Source organism: Haliaeetus albicilla, chromosome 3, assembly GCF_947461875.1.
Source record: "Haliaeetus albicilla chromosome 3, bHalAlb1.1, whole genome shotgun sequence".
In the NCBI taxonomy this organism is placed as follows: domain Eukaryota; kingdom Metazoa; phylum Chordata; class Aves; order Accipitriformes; family Accipitridae; genus Haliaeetus; species Haliaeetus albicilla.
Window position 1 is genome coordinate 20,580,975 of NC_091485.1, and position 16,667 is coordinate 20,597,641.

Consider the following 16,667-nt stretch of genomic DNA (forward strand, 5'->3'; position numbering starts at 1 on the left):
ACAAAGCAAGTGGGAAAGGGGACAGAAAAAGGAGGAAAAGGCTAATCTCACTGCTGGAGTGCTACATTTAAAGTACAGTGGTTTCTTAAAACCTGATAGCTTGGCTAAACTAAAAATTCACCCAGGAAGGATCACAGTTGTGCCTGATGGCACTAAAACAATGGGCATGGGTCTCTGCATTTCTGCAGCCTCCAAGGACAAATACCAACTAGAGATCCTTGCAGTTGCTGAAATAGTAATACTAAAAATGATCCATGTTCTTGCTTTGGCTGTAGTAGCAGTAGGACAGCAGCGCAAATTTGGAAGTGTAGAATGACAGCTAACATAAGAGCAAGACAATGAAGCAATATTCAAAGTATAAGCTTTTGTGTATCCTTTTAAAAAAAATCTTAACTAATTTTAATTTTGCTGCTTTACTGTTCAACAATAATTGGCAAGCTTTCCAATGATTTATTCCTACCACACTAATATCCAAATTCTGCTTTGAAATACATACAGAAGTATGTGTATTAAAAAAAACAAAACAAAATGGAACCCCCACACTTTAGACCAAGACCTGAGTTAGCTTTAAGAATAAAGCTAATTGTGTGTCCAGCACTAGAAGCAGCTGAGGCTGCAGTGCTTTTAACAGTGAAAGAGAGAGGACTTGTAGAGAGAGATGCAAGGCTTCCACTCTCCATATGGCTACCCACAACCCAAATCAGGTACAGTCAGAGCAAACAGGAGGGGAATGTTTTGCTTCATCTTTCATTTCCTGTAAGTAGTTCTAACTAACAATAAGTCTTCCCATCTTCCCTCCCACTCCAGGTTTGGGGTTTTTTTAAATTTTATTTTATTTTTTGAGCCATCTATAGTAGCTTATGGTAAGATGTCACTTAGAAATGTAATACAGAAATGCCAGGGAACACACGAGCTTAAAAGAATGTTAACTTTATTTATGAACATGTGATTTGTGTTTAAACACATGCTAGTAAACAAAGAGAAAAATAACTTTTCAAGAAATAAAACCCCATCTGTATTAGATCAAATACTGTAAACTTGGTTTAAATAAATGTATTACATTAACTACTTGGGTCACTGGGCTAGTTTAACTCACTCACAATGAGAGGCATTCACGTCCAGAAAGGAATTCAAACCGACCAGTGATAGAACTATGGCTGTCAGATGTAGGCTTAGTGGTTTTAGACCTACATACAAAAAGTTTTCAATTTTAAGTTGATTGTCTACCATTCCATGAGAATCAGAGGGTGGGTGTATTCTTCACAGAACACAGACCCAGAGTTCATTAAGTTCTCTATTAAGTTATCCTAATTTCTATATTAAGTTATCAGTCAGCGCAAGACCAGCAGCGGCAAGGGTAAGTCGGCGGCTAAGCGCTAGATTGAGTAGGACAGGGACGTTCCCGAGGCGCAGGAGCCCCGAGGAAGAGCAGAGAGACCCGTCCAGAGCTGGCAGCTCTCGCAGAAGAGGCTGACACGCTGTGGGCATACCAGAGGCAACCATGGGAGATTTAAACGCGGTGTAACCATCAGCAGCCATCAGTTGGCAGCAAGGACAGCAGCAGCAAGGGTAAGTCAGCTGCTAAGTGCTAGACTGAGGTGGACAAGGAGGTTCCCGAAGGCCCAGGATCCCTGAGGAAGAGGAGCAGGAGGGGCCCAGAGCCAGCAGCTCTCACGAGAGGTTGATGGCGGCTAAGTGTTAGATTGAGTTGGACAGGGAAGTTCCCGAGGCCCAGGAACCCCGAGGAAGAGGAGAAAGACCCATCCAGAGCCGGCAGCTATCATGAGGGAGGCTGTAGTGGCGTGGGCATTGGTAGGGGCAACTGCGGGAGATCTAACTGCGGCATAACCATCAGCACGAATCAGTCAGTGTTGAGGCTAGCAGTGGGAGGGCAAGTCGGAAGCCAAGCGCTAGATTGATGTGGACAGGGAGGTTCCCGAGGCCCAGGACTCTTGAGGAAGAGCAGAAAGACCCATCCAGAGCCGGCTGGTCTCCTGAGAGAGGCTGGCACGGCATGGGCGTTATCAGGGGCAAGGGTGGGATATTTAACCGAGGTGTAACCGTCAGCAGCAATCAGCCCCCCGCGAGGCCAACAGCGGCAATGGTAAGTCAGCAGCTAAGCGCTAGATTGAGGTGGACAGTGAGGTTCCCAAGGCCCAGGAGCCCTGAGGAAGAGCAGAGAGGCCCGGCCGCTCTCGCGAGAGGGGCTGACGCGGCGTGGCCGTTGCTAGGGTCAACCGCGGGAGATCTAACTGCGGCATAGCCGCCAGCACCAATCAGTCGGTGTTGAGGCTAGCAGTGGGAGGGTAAGTCGGCAGCTAAGTGCTAGACTGAGGCGGACAGGGAGGTTCACGAACCCCAGGAACCCTGAGGAAGAGCAGAGAGACCCGTTCAGAGCCGGCAGCTCTCGAGAGTGAGGCTGGCGTGGCGTGGCCATACCAGAAGCAACCGCGGGAGTTTTGAACGCAGTGTAAACAGCAGCAGCAATCAGTCAGGGATGAGACCAGCAGCGGCAATGTTAAGTCAGCAGCTAAATGCAAGATTGAGGTGGACAAGGATGTCCCTGACGCCCGTGAACCCCAAGAAAGAGCAGAGAGACCCGTCCGGAGCCGGCGGCTCTCGCGAGAGAGGCTGACGCGGCGTGGGCGTCACCAGGGGCAACCGCGGGCGACTTAAATGCGGCGTAACCGTCAGCAGCCGTCAGGTGGTGATGAGCCCTGCAGCGGCGATGGTACGCCGGCGGCGAAGCGCTAGACCGAGGCGGGCAGGGAGGTTCCCGAGGCGCAGGAGCCGGGAGGAAGAGCAGGGAGACCCGTCAGCTCTCGCGAGAGAGGCTGGCGCGGCGTGGGCGTTACCAGGGGCAACCGCGGGAGATCGAGCGGCGGTTAACTGTCAGCAGCCGTCAGTCGGAGGCGAGGCCGGCAGCGGCGACGGTAAGTGGCAGCTTAGCGCTAGGTTCAGTCAGAGGGGGAGGTTCCCGAGTCCCAGGAGCCCCGAGAAAGAGCAGATTGATCCGTCCGGAGCCGGCAGCTCTCTCGAGAGAGGCTGACGCGTCATGGGCGTTACCAGGGGCAACAGCTGAAGATTTAAACGCAGTTTAACCGTCACCAGCAATCAGTCGGCTGCGAGGCCCGCTGCAGCAACACTAAGTCGGCGGCTAAGCGCTAGACTGAGGCGGACAAGGAGATTCCCGACGCCTGGGAACCCTGAGGAAGAGCCGACCGACCATCCTGAGCCGACGGCTCTCGCAAGAGAGCCTGACGCGGCTTCGGCATCACCAGGGGCAACCGCAGGAGATTTAAAGGCAACGTAACCGTCAGCAGCCATCAGTCGGCATCGAGACCCGCAGCGACAACGGTAATTCGGCAGCGAAGCGCCAGATGGAGGCGGACAAGGAGGTTCCCGAAGCCCCGGAGCTCAGAGGAGGAGCGGAGAGACCCGCCCAGAGCTGGTAGCTCTCGCGAGAGTGTATGACGCGGCGTGGGCATTACCAGGGGCAACCGTGGGAGATTTAAATGCGGCATAACCGACACCCGCAGCAGTAACGGTAAGTCGGCAGCTGTCGTGGTTTAAGCCCAGCCAGCAGCTAAGCACCACGCAGCCGCTCGCTCACTTCCCCCCCATCCAGTGGGCCGGGGGAGAAAATCAGGAAAAGAAGTAAAACTCCTGGGTTGAGATAAGAACGGTTTAATAGAACAGAAAAGAAGAGACTAATAATGATAACACTAATAAAATGACAACAGTAGTAATAAAAGGATTGGAATGTACAAATGATGCGCAGGGCAATTGCTCACCACCCGCCGACCGACACCCAGCCAGTCCCCAAGCGGCGAATCCCTGCCCCCCACTTCCCAGTTCCTAAACTAGATGGGACGTCACATGGTATGGAATACCCTGTTGGCCAGTTTGGGTCAGGTGCCCTGGCTGGGCATGAGAAGCTGAAAAATCCTTGACTATAGTCTAAACACTACTGAGCAACAACTGAAAACATCAGTGTTATCAACATTCTTCTCATACGGAACTCAAAACATAGCACTGTACCAGCTACTAGGAAGACAGTTAACTCTATCCCAGCTGAAACCAGGACACTATCCACCCCTTATTCTATACCATTGATGTCATACTCAGTTCCCATGCCTTCAGTTACATCCTGGCCAATCATCATTACCTTTTCCATTCCTTTGAGACACATAAACAATGATACATGTGTATATGTATACACACACAGAGATATCATTCCTTTAGTTTATGGGTCGTGTTCATAAAATGCTCGTTGAGTTCATTTAGTTCCCGACTCTGGGCTCCATCTCTTATACCAGTCTTTCTGGGCAGGAGGGATGGTGCAAAGTCCTCTCAGTCAGTAGAGCAGGATTGGGCTGCAGTGCGGTGTGACGAGTAGGTGACATTTGACGCAGCAGGAGGATGGTGTGCAGCATTGGATTGTTGCATGCTGGAGTCAGTTCTGGTTCCATCACTGCTGCGCTTCGCTCAGTTTTATTACAGTTCATTCTTGCTTGGTCTAAGTGATTCTTACTGTAGTACTATGGATATAGCATATAACAATTACAGTAATGATAACATACAGTAGCAGTGTTATATAGCAACTAATTCATACAGTTTAATTCTGGCTATTCTCACCTAAAATCAAATCCCCTTGAGACACACATCAGACTTCCCCTCTTTTCACATCACCCACCAAGCACACCTAGGTCCTTGAGCAAAAGCAATCGCATGAATGGGTTTACCTTTGCCTGAGGCAGGAGTAACCCCAACTGTCTTCCCTAACATTTTTTATGTGCACTACAGGGACTTTATCCCCTTCTACAGTACGTAAAAGTTCTGACTGGGCAGGGCCACTCCGATTGGCAGATCCTCTGGTGTTGACTAACCAAGTGGCTTTTGCTAAATGTGTATCCTAATATTTGAAGGTTCCACCCCCCGTTGCTCTCAATGTAGTCTTTAACAGTCCATTGTATTGTTCAATTTTCCCAGAGGCTGGTGCATGATAGGGGATATGATACACCCACTCAATGCCATGGTCTTTGGCCCAGGTGTCTCTGAGGTTGTTTCGGAAATGAGTCCCGTTGTCTGACTCAGTTCTTTCTGGGGTGCCATGTCACCACAAGACCTGTTTTTCAAGACCCAGGATAGCGTTCTGGGCAGTGGCATGGGGCACAGAATATGTTTCCAGCCATCCAGTGGTTGCTTCCACCATTGTAAGCACATGGCACTTGCCTTGGTGAGTTTGTGGGAGTGTGATATAGTCAATCTGCCAGGCTTCCCCATACTTATATTTCAGCCATTGCCCTCCATACCACAGGGGCGGCTTGCTTAATTGCAGCACATATTTCACATTCATGAATAACCTGTGTGATAGTGTCCATGGTCAAGTCCACCCCTCGATCACGAACCCATCTATATGTTGCAACTCTTCCCTGATGGCCTGAGGTATCATGGGCCCACCGAGCCATAAATAGCTCACCCTTGTGTTGCCAGTCCAGGTCCACCTGGGCCACTTCAATCTTGGCAGCCTGATCCACCTGTTGATTATTTTGATGTTCTTCAGTGGCCCAACCCTTGGGTTCATGGGCATCTACATGATGTACTTTTACGACCAGATTCTCTAGCTGGGGATGCAATATCTTGCCATAGTGCAGCAGCCCAAATGGGTTTACCTCTGCGCTGCCAGTTGCTCTGCTTCCATTGCTGTAACCGCCCCCGCAGGGCATTTGCCACCATCCATGAATCGATATAGAGATAGAGCACTGGCCACTTTTCTCTTTCAGCAAAATCTAACACTAGGTGGATGGCTTTCACCTCTCCAAACTGACTCGATTCACCTTCTCCTTCAGCAGTTTCTGTGATTTGTTGTATAGGACTCCATACAGCAGCCTTCCACCTCTGACTCTTTCCCACAATGCGACAGGATCTGTCAGTGAACAGGGCATATTGCCTCTCATTTTCTGTCAGTTTATATTGTACAGTGGGGCTTCTTCAGCACGTGTCACCTCCTTCTCTGGTGACATTCCAAAATCTTTGCCTTCTGGCCAGTCTGTGATCAATTCTAAAATTCCTGGGCAACTGGGGTTTCCTATGCGAGCCCGTTTTGTGATCAGTGTGACCCACTTACTCCATGTGGCATCAGTTGCATGATGTGTAGAGGAGACCCTCTCTTTGAACATCCAGCCCAGTACTGGCAGTTGGGGTGCCAAGAGGAGCTGTGCTTCAGTACCAGCTACTTCTGAGGCAGCTCAAACTCCTTCCTATGCTGCCAATATCTCTTTTTCAGTTGGAGTATAGCGGGCCTCGGATCCTCAATATCCTCGACTCCAAAACCCCAGGGGTTGGCCCTGGGTCTCCCCAGGTGCTTTTTGCCAGAGGCTCCAGGTAGGGCCATTCTCTCCAGCTGCAGTATAGAGCACATTTTTAACATCTTGTCCTGCCCGGACTGGTCCAAGGGCTACTGCATGAACAATCTCCCGTTTAATTTGTTCAAAGGCTTGTTGTTGCTCAGGGCCCCATTTAAAATCGTTCTTCTTCCAGGTCACTTGATAGAGTGGGCTTACAATCAGACTGTAATTTGGAATATGAGTTCTCCAAAAACCCACGACACCTAAGGCGGCCTGTGTTTCCTTTTTATTAGTCGGTGGAGACATAGCTGCTATTTTGTTGGTCACATCCATGGGAATCAGACAACGCCCATCTTGCCATTTTATTCCTAAAAACTAGATCTCCTGTGCAGGTCCCTTGACCTTACTTGCTTTTATGGCAAAACCAGCTTTCAGAAGGATTTCAATTATTTTCTTTTCCTTCTCAAAGACTTCTTCTGCCGTGTTACCCCATATGATGATGTCATTGATGTATTGCAGGTGTTCTGGAGCTTCACCTTTTTCTAGTGCAGTCTGGATTAGTCCGTGGCAAATGGTGGGGCTGTGTTTCCACCCCTGGGGCAATCGATTCCAAGTGTACTGGATGCCCCTCCAAGTAAAAGCAAATTGTGGACAGCACTCTGCTGCCAGACGGATTGAGAAAAATGCGTTAGCAATGTCGATTGTGGCATACCACTTCGGTGCCTTTAACTCTAGTTCTTATTGAAGTTCTAGCATATCTGGAACTGCAGCACTCAGCGGTGGCGTAATTTCATTCAGGCCATGATAGTCTACTGTTAGTCTTCACTCCCCATTAGACTTTCGCACTGGCCATATGGGACTATTAAAAGGTGAGGGAGTTTTGCTGATCACTCCTTGGCTCTCCAGTTGATGAATCAACTTATAGATGGGAATCAGAGAGTCTCGGTTGGTGCGATGTTGCCGCTGGTGCACCGTTGTGGTAGCAATTGGCACTCGTTATGCTTCAACCCTCAGCAACCCCACAATCAAAGGGTCTTGAGAGAAACCTGGCAGGGTAGACAGCTGTTCAGTTTCCTCCATCTCCAAGGCAGCTATACCGAAAGCCCATCGATACAGCTTTGGGTCCTTAAAATACCCGCTCCTGAGATAGCCTATGCCAAGTATACACGGAGCCTCTGGACCAGTCACAATGGGGTGATTCTGCCATTCATTCAGGACAGTGGCTAAGTGCTAGATTGAGGATGACAAGGAGGTTTACAAAGCCAGGGAACCCGGAGGAAGAGCAGAGAGACCTGTCCAGAGCCGGCAGCTCTCTCAAGAGAGCATGATGCCACATGGGTGTTACCAAGGCCAATTGCGGGACATTTAAATGCAGCGTAACCATCACTAGCAATCAGTCAGCAACGTGACCCACAGCGGCAATGGTAAGTTGGAGGCTTAGCTCTCTATTGAGGCGGACAAGGAGGTTCCTGAAGACTGGGAACCCTGAGGAAGAGCAGCAGGAGCAGCCCAGAGCAGCAGCTCTCACGAGAGAGGCTGATGAGGCGTGGACGCCACCAGGGGCAACTGTGGGAGACTTAAATGCGGCGTAACTGTCAGCAGCCATCAGTCACCAATGAGACCCGGAGCGGCGCTGGTAAGTCAGTGGCTAAGTGCTAGATTGAGGCGGACAAGGAAGTTCCTGAAGCGCAGGAACCATGAGGAAGACCAGAGAGACCTGCCCAGAGCTGGCAGCTCTCGCGAGACAGGCTGACACATTGTGGGCGATACCAGGGGCAACGGCAGGAGATTTAAACGTGGCATAACCGTCAGCAGCAACCAGTTGGCAGCAAGGCCAGCAGCAGCAACAGTAAGTCGGCAGCTAAGCACTAGACTGAGGTGGACAAGAAGGTTCCCGAAGCCCGGGAACCCGAGGAAGAGCATAGTTACCCACCCATAGCCGGCAGCTCTCGCAAGAGAGGCTGACACAGCGTGGGCGCTACCAGGGGCACCTGCTGGAGATTTAAATGTGACATAACCGTGAACAGCAATCAGTCGGCGGTGAGACCAGCAGCGGCACTGGTAAGTCAGCAGCTAAGCACTAGATTGAGTTGGACAGGGAGGTTCCCGAGGTGCAGGAGCCCCGAGGAAGAGCAGAGAGACCCGTCCAGAGCTGGCAGCTCTCATGGGAGAGGCTGACATGGTGTGGGCTTTACCAGGGGCAACCACGGGAGATTTAAACGTGGTGTAACCATTGGCAGCAATCAGTCAGCGGCGAGACCCGCAGCGGCAATGGTAAGTCAGCAGCTAAGCACTAGAATGAGGTGGACAAGGATGTTCCTGAGGCACAGGAGCCCCAAGGAAGAGCAGAGAGACTGGCCCAGAGCCGGCAGCTCTCTCAAGAGAGGCTGACGCCGTGTGGGTGTTACCAGGGCCAACCACGAGAGATTTAAATGCAGCGTAACCATCAGCAGCAATCAATCGGCTGCAAGACCCACAGCGACAACGGTAAGTTTGCGGCTAAGCACTATATTGAGGTGGACAAGGAGGTTCCCGAAGCCCGGGAACCCCAAGGAAGAGCAGAGAGACCCGCCCAGAGCCAGCAGCTCTCGCGAGAGAGGCTGACGCAGCGTGGGCATTATCAGGGGCAACCACAGGAGATTTAAATGTGGTGTAACCATCAGCAGCCATCAGTCAGAAATGAGACCTGCAGCGCTAATGGGAAGTCAGTGTCTAAGCGCTAGACTGAGGTGGTCAAGGAGATTCCCGAAGCCTGTGAACCCCGAGGAAGAGCAGGGAGACCTGTCCAGAGCCGGCAGCTCTCGCAAGAGAGTCTGATGCAGCATAGGCTGGAATTGCATTAGGTTATGTAGTTCTCTGTGTTGATCAGATCTTGAGCAAGAGGAAGGAAGCCGGATGTCAGGAGACATGGGGAATACAAACCCCTCAGATGAGACTGAGGAAATTGAAAACTGATCTCTGCAAGTTTAGAAGAATGTGTACCATGAGTAGTCTTCTGAGGAAATCTATAGATTCACAACAAATAAATCTGTTGGGGAAAATATGATGTTACCTTATGACAGCTACCTATCAATTAAACAGCACCTTGCCTCCTTTAACCATTCCTTGTATAAGATTTATTGATTTCTAAAAAGGGCTTTGTAAAAGTCATTCATGAGACTGGAAGGAAGAATTAGCTAGTGCCTGTCTGACAATTTATATCAGTGGGTTTCAACAGGATAGAAGAAGGTAAATTGTTGTGACTAGGTACAGTGCTCTGCGCAGGTGTAAATTGCCAGCCCACCAATACTTCAGAGCCATTAAGTGCCAATGCTTATTGATTAGTGTGCACGTTCTGCTGTTAATGGCACCAATTTGTGAACAGCCAGGTTATAATTCTGACATTCATTATCCTTTCAGTGACTTGAAGCAGACTGAGCTAATTTTGCCCTTGACTTCCACAAAAATCCTTTCCAGTGTCACTAGTGCTCTATAGACCTCAGTTACATATACAGTAACTAGGAGCTAAGATCAAGGCTGGTACCCACCACCACACTGAAAACTCAAACAGCAGCTGTGTGTAATAAGCTGTACATGTTTGTGTGTAGTTAGAGAGTTTGGTCAATAAGAAGAAAGAATGAGGAATAGAGGCTGGCAAAGCTGCTTTCTTCCCTGTCCACTCCCAAACCCACACAAACTGCAGTCATTTTACACTCCCTTTTGTGCCCTGAAAGAAGTCTTTTAGCTATCAGCCAGACTCTTACCCTGCAAAATCCTCAAAGAAGACAGACTTCACATTTCTGTTCCCTGGGAAAGGACACCATTGATCCCTTATTCACTAATGAATAACAGCAGAACAAAGACACTAAAATACAACCCACACACCCCCTGAAATCTGTCAGCTGAGATCAGAAACAGTCCTTCTGGATCCTGACAGCAATCGATTTTCTCCTGGGGTCAGCCACATCTCCTCTTTGCCTGATAGAGGATGGACTTGCAGAAGCATGTGCTGAGAGCAAAAAGGCCCAAAAGAAGTTTTGGCTCAGCTCTCAGGCATATTTGTGCCAAGAGCTTCATCTGGAGGGCAGGAGTCAGAAAAACTAACTAGGCAGAGCTGCCTCTGTGGCATGGGAGCAGGGTTTGGATGGGCAGGAGGTTAATGAAGTGGAGAGAAGCTGAGAAGTTCCTCCTGACTGCTCTAATAGGATTCACCTGGGGTGCTGCATACAGCAGAAAGGGATTTCTTCAGGCCACACCCTGGCCGCTTTTGTCAGGTTGTGAAGCTGTACAAGCCCGAAGGTTTGTTATCTGGAGAAAGGTGAAAATCTGCACTAGGAAGGGAGGAGGCATAAAGCACACTTGCTAAAAACAACCAGTGACAGCTGCAAGGTGCTAGACTGTGTGAGAAGCTGGTGTAACAACTAAATAAGTTTGAAATGGATAGTAGCTCCTCTTTTGGCACTTTTAAAGTTCTTTTATAACTGTTATTTAATTTTATCACATAAAAAGGTCAAAGGGATCTCATGTTATTGCTTACTTAGTGCTGCCACCTCATCAAATAGCAATTTTTTTCAGAGGAAAGGGCTTCATTCTCTCTTTACAGAAGTTCAAGTAAAACCAGAAGAAAAGGAAAATGTTTGTTCTCCCTTGTCATCACTCAAGAGTTGCATGAGCCTGAATATCTACTGACCTCCTCACCCTCACAAATTTATAAACAGAAATTTTTTCATGTTAAAAGCAAACAGTCTTTCTGGAAAGAATAGAGAAGAAAAAATTGCTTTTACCTTTGTGATTAACATGGTCACTCTTTCCCCAAAAGTTTGTTCCTTTAAAATATGTGGGAATGGTGAGGTTACAGAGAGAGGTCAGAGACAGCTGAACAGCAGAAGGGTGAGACAAAGATCCAGAAATCCCATTTTGTCACAGTCTGCAGTTTCACAGACACATCCCATCATGTTCCTAATGATTCTAATGTAGAGCAAATCATAGTTCTTTTTAAATTATAACCCCCCCCCCTAAACTTTGTAGAATGAGAAGGGGAAGAAAAGGAGGAGAAATAAGAGGGCAGTTTCATGAGCAGATGTTATTCTTATTGCTTACCAACTAATGGCTGATACCAACTCACAAAGTAGCTGAGTCTCCACAGGTGTTTGGAACTCAGCTGCATCTGCCACAAAGTACATGGGAAGAACGTTGTGCAATTTTTGAATGTGCAAGGACATCTCCTCGGGGAAAAAATGGTCTTAATGATGAAGATTTGAGGGAGTGAGAAAAATTCATTACTCATAAAGACATCCTGGAGAGCCACCCAGTCACGTAGGAATTTAAGATCATTCTGTTCCCAGTAAGAACGCATATGAATTTCAAAAACATGTAAGAAGAATGAAGTGTTGCAAGAGCTGGATGTGAAGGAGAGTGTAAACAAAGGGAATTAATCTTTGGATGTTTAAAGTCAATTAAATCCCCTGTTGAGCTAAAAACCTGACACCTGAAGAGTATGAAAAATCAATGTGTCTGCCTTTCAAAGGCAGTTCTCCATCTTCTTTTGGTTAGTCCCAAAGAAAGATGCAAACCAGACTGTACAAACTACTTCCCAAAGTAAAGTGCTATCTGCCCACGAAACCTGCTTGTCACATTGTGACTGCAGGATAATACAGCTCACAAGTCATGGTGCTGTGCCTGCTCCCATGTACACATTGTGTCCAGCTCTTCATCCATCTCTTTGTTCAGGCAACTTGAATTGCTCGGCATGTGTATTTGGGACTTTCAAAACAGGCTGATTCTGTGTTGGAAGATAAATGATGGACATACAGTTGGAAGATCAGAGCTGGCAAACCCAGCAAAGTGTGCTTCAGAGAAACATGTCATTATTTTGACATTTAGTTTTGTTCCAGTTTGAAATTAAATCCAATTTGTCAAAATTTCTAGAAGAAATTCTCTAAGAATTAAAAAATTACATAGCAAATACCAACAACATGGTATTTTTCCGGTGGTACATACCTCCTCAAGAGGTAGGCATGCAAAAACATTTGCTGAAGAAATGTGGAAATGATGGTGCTCCAGACTTGGCGTAGTCTCAGAATGAGGTCTTCCATGGATCCAAAAGTTCATCTCAGATTGAATTGGGGCTCCAAAGGGTTTGAGGCTCTCAGGTTGCTGCTTCCAGGACAGAAAATCTGGAAGTCGTGGTGGAGCAGTCCTGCACTGGGGTACCATGCACTGCAGAGAGCTGGGGTTTACCACACCACTACCAGCTCACGAGGCAACTTCCCAATAGAAACTTCAATATGCTTCAGCTAAAGTCCTAACAGAAAACAACTCCACAACGTGTTATGAGTTTTATGAATTGGGATTTTTTAATTAAATTTTGTCTAATAATTACTAGCCAGTAATTGTAAACACTCTCTGTATTCTTGCACAGTGAGAGCCCCTTCACTCTGAACAGACATAGCAAATAGACGTGTTGGTTCTCCCTTCAGAGCTGAGCCAAAAGTTGCATCTCTTAGTAGTTCCCTACAGTCACAGCATTGAGTTAGTTTCCTCATCCCATGCTGATCCCATCTGCTCTGTATAGAAGGTCTCCGGGTCTGAAACGCACAGCTCTATGTAGGCTCACAGGTTCCTTTCCCTGAGCCTGACTATCAGTAGGCAGCCCTGAGTGATGGGTCATGTGGCTTTTTGAGGTAGGGTGGGTGCATAGCAGAGAGCAGGCTCTCGCACGCTTCCCAAGACACATAAAACACAAATAAAAGGGATTGATGTAAAGTTGTGGCAGGGCCAAGTGTCTGCACAAGTTTGGATGATGGTCAGTATTTTTTTTTTTTTGGCAATGATTTAAACTAAGTTCTGCAGTCAGAACACTGCAGAAGACAGTCAGAAGATAGTTGGGAGAGTTCAACAATGCTCTTTGCCCTGTTGGGATCATTTGTCAAACTACCACTGGCTTGGTAGGACAGAGTTAGATGAGTATAGTGTACTTTTGAAAATACTTTCATTGCTCTTTCCAGAATATCCCTGTCTAGACATTTATGGAATATGCAGTTTTATCTTGGTTAGTATATTTTGCTAAATGCAGCTGTGTTAATTCAGGAATGGGCAGAATTTTTCCTGAAGTGATTTTTAACCTGACTTGGTAAGAAAATATAACTTAGGAGGTTATAATTGTGTATGTGCTGTAATATTTGAATCCATATATAATTTAAGTCAAAGCTTAAGTGAGGTAGCCTTAAGTTCTGCATTTTTTTCTTTAGGATGGAGAGGTTTGCAGGAGAAAGATTGTATCGGTGACTGTAGTCAAGAAAAGATTAGTGTGAATGCAGACCTCATTTAGGGAGAGAGAAAAAGGGAAGGAGGAAGGAAGAGTGAGGGAGAAAGTGATTTTCAGCACCCTGATTTGCATAAGGCTACAACTGGAACTTGTGCTTCATTAGACATTAATGAATCCAAACTTTGGTCATGCTTAAATGGCTTTGGATTTTTGAGAAAGACATGAGGGAAAAGTTGGAATTGCTATAAATATGTTTTATGTTACTTTAGGTAATGGATAAAGTGAAGTGGTTGTAATGAGTCTTTCTGGTCACACTTTAAATATACTACAATATACATTATGGCAGTCCTCTTAAAGTGCATTTACTTTTTTTTTTTTTTGTAATATGTAAACATTAATTTCCTACATTTATGGAAAATTGTATTGATGGGAATCAAAGCTGGCAGATTATCCACCCCATTTACCAACACAGTGAGTGTTGATGTATGTCACTTATACAATGCATAGTAAACAATAAACACCACTGTTACTCTGTCCATTAGATACTTGAGTAATGAGATTTCAAAAGCTTTTTGAAGGCTTGGTGTTAGGCTGGAAGATCTCCTATCCACTCTTTGTCTGCTGGAGATAGCACATTTCTTTTAATTTACAAAATGATTTAATGCACTGGGGCTTTGAAAGCGAGGTACCAGACATCAGTAATGCCAGAGAGAACTGCAAACTGCAGATAGCAAGAACCATTGAAAGCGTTTCTATTACACAACTTGACAGGCACTTTTTTTTTCTTATCAGTCAAATATACCATGACAAACAATTTTGTAAATTTGCAATTTTAAGCAGCCACATGTAGAAAAGCATTCAAAGTTTTCCAAATGCAAAAAGAACAAGAGTATATTGTTATGATTTCATTTCATTTACCAGTGTTGTAAGCACCAAATAATAAGGATAATGTGGCACTTCTACATCCATTGCCAGTAGACCACCAGAACATGCAGAAGGTACTTAACGCTCTCTGCTTTGACAGATGAGCTCTGGGACCTTTCTGCAGTGTCTTAGGAGATTAGGGCCTACAGCCTTGCCCTGCCTGTCCATCCACGGCTGGCAGATGACTGGAGGCAAAATGCTGCTGAGTGATAGAGTGATACCTGCCCACTGAGCCCAAATGGGCACTCCAAGATCCCATCTGTTAAAATAGCGGTGTGTTAATGCACCTGTGGTTCTCCTGCTCTGAGATGCTGCGAAGAAGAAACAAGAGGGTCATAAGATGGGAAGATCTCATACAGTCTAAGTTCTTGATTGTTCTTGTGATAAATGGCAGTCACTTGGAGCCTTATGTTAGGCTCTGAATTTGGATAGAGTGCTGTTGTTATTTCCAGGGGACCCAGTACAAGACTTCAGGGTGGAACAGGATCATAGGTCCACACTAAGTTACACTTTTATCTCGTTTCTCTCAGAGTGATCGTTTTGATGTTTCCTGTCCTCATTTCCACCCTTTTTATCAGGGTTGCTTACAAAGCTGTTCAGTCTCACTGGTTCTCCAATGAATTCTAGGGAACCTCAGAGTACATAGCAAAAAAATTAAAATACACTAAGCTTCTAATTTAAAAAGAAAAGTTGGGGATTTAGTAAGTTTTAGGGACAGTAAATTTTGTAGACAAAGTTATCACAATGCATATGGCTGACGCAGTAATGTACAAATGAGATGCTTACTGTAGGCTAAACCCAGACCTTTCCTCACTCAGAAGTATTCAACACTCAGGCCAGAAGTATTCAACAAAGCTCTAGGGTCTGTTTATCTTGGGGTATGGCCGATTGATCACAATGGGATCTAAGAATTTAGTATTTTACTGGCTAGGAATTAATCTATGCATTATTAGAACAAGGCAGTCAGAACAATGGGTTTAATTAGTCCTTGAATATTAATTCAGTTTAAATTTGGCAAATATACTACTGCATTACAGTAAACATCTGAGAGAGAGATGTGTTCCTCAGAACTCGCTCTGTGTACAATAGCCCTGATCAAAGTCCAGGGAGCAGGAACACCCCTGCAGGGGCTTCTTCTGCAGCCATGCCTTGGGTCTGCCTTAGGAGTACCATTACTGGTGAGCTGCAAGGAAAGATGATTTGCAAAGTCTGCAAATGAATCAGGGCCTTTGGGGTTATTTGTGTCTGGAGAGATTAGTGAGCAGCAATATAAGCAGTTTATTATACAAAAACCAGGGGAAACAGTGGAAATAAGGAAGTCTGATTTTCTTTAAGTCCATATCAGACTTCCAGCCTTGACCTCACCAGCATGTCTTCTATGAGAGCCCTGTCATTCTTGCAGTTCCGTCTCTACTTAGTCTTAAGACTCTTCACAGTATCTCCAGGAGCTTCCACACCCACATTTAACAGTTTGAAAGAGGCAGTACCTGGCTGTAGCCAGATGTGAACTGCCACTTTAAAGACGATGGATAAATGTTAAGTTTTATGCTGTGGCCATTAACTAAGCAGGCAATGGAGTTTCACAAAACTTGTTGGAATTTAGGGCAGGATTCAGTTGCCTAGACATTTATGTCATTGCCTAAAGGTGGCGTGCTGCCTTAGAGACTTCCACATGGGACTGGAGCTAAGATACAAAATATATTGAAGACCTGCATCTCTCTGGAACAGCAGATGGAGGATGCATGTGGACATCTAAAATAACTTTAGATGCTTGTCTGAGCAATTGAATTGTCTCCTATTATCTATTAAACCCTCTACTAAGTGTCAGATTTGATGGAAGTCAGCCAAGTATTACTGGGACAGACAGATAGACATCCAAATGCTACAGAGTAGGCTTCGTTTCCTCAGTAAACAGAGCTAAAAATGGTACTGAGTACCATTCACTCAGTCACCAGTTCACTGCAAGTGAACATTTGAGCTACCCAAATGTATCATTTCTTGGTAATTAGTGAAGAAAAGTAACTAGCTCTACAAGTCACTGTGAGCTGCTTAAAAAATGTAGTCAATTTGCCGTGACATACTTGAAAAGGAACCCTCTATCATTCTACATTTTTTCCACACTCCAACTTACAACTTTTCTCCCTCAG

The 16,667-nt window shown here is 46.2% G+C and overlaps 1 protein-coding gene across 1 annotated transcript in view; it reads right to left on the reverse strand.

Annotated features, from left to right (window-relative positions):
• LOC138684714 (uncharacterized) overlaps nucleotides 1-16,667 on the reverse strand; it is a 334,210-nt gene that overhangs the window by 129,910 nt on the left and 187,633 nt on the right. The gene's annotated exons all lie outside the window — the stretch shown is intronic.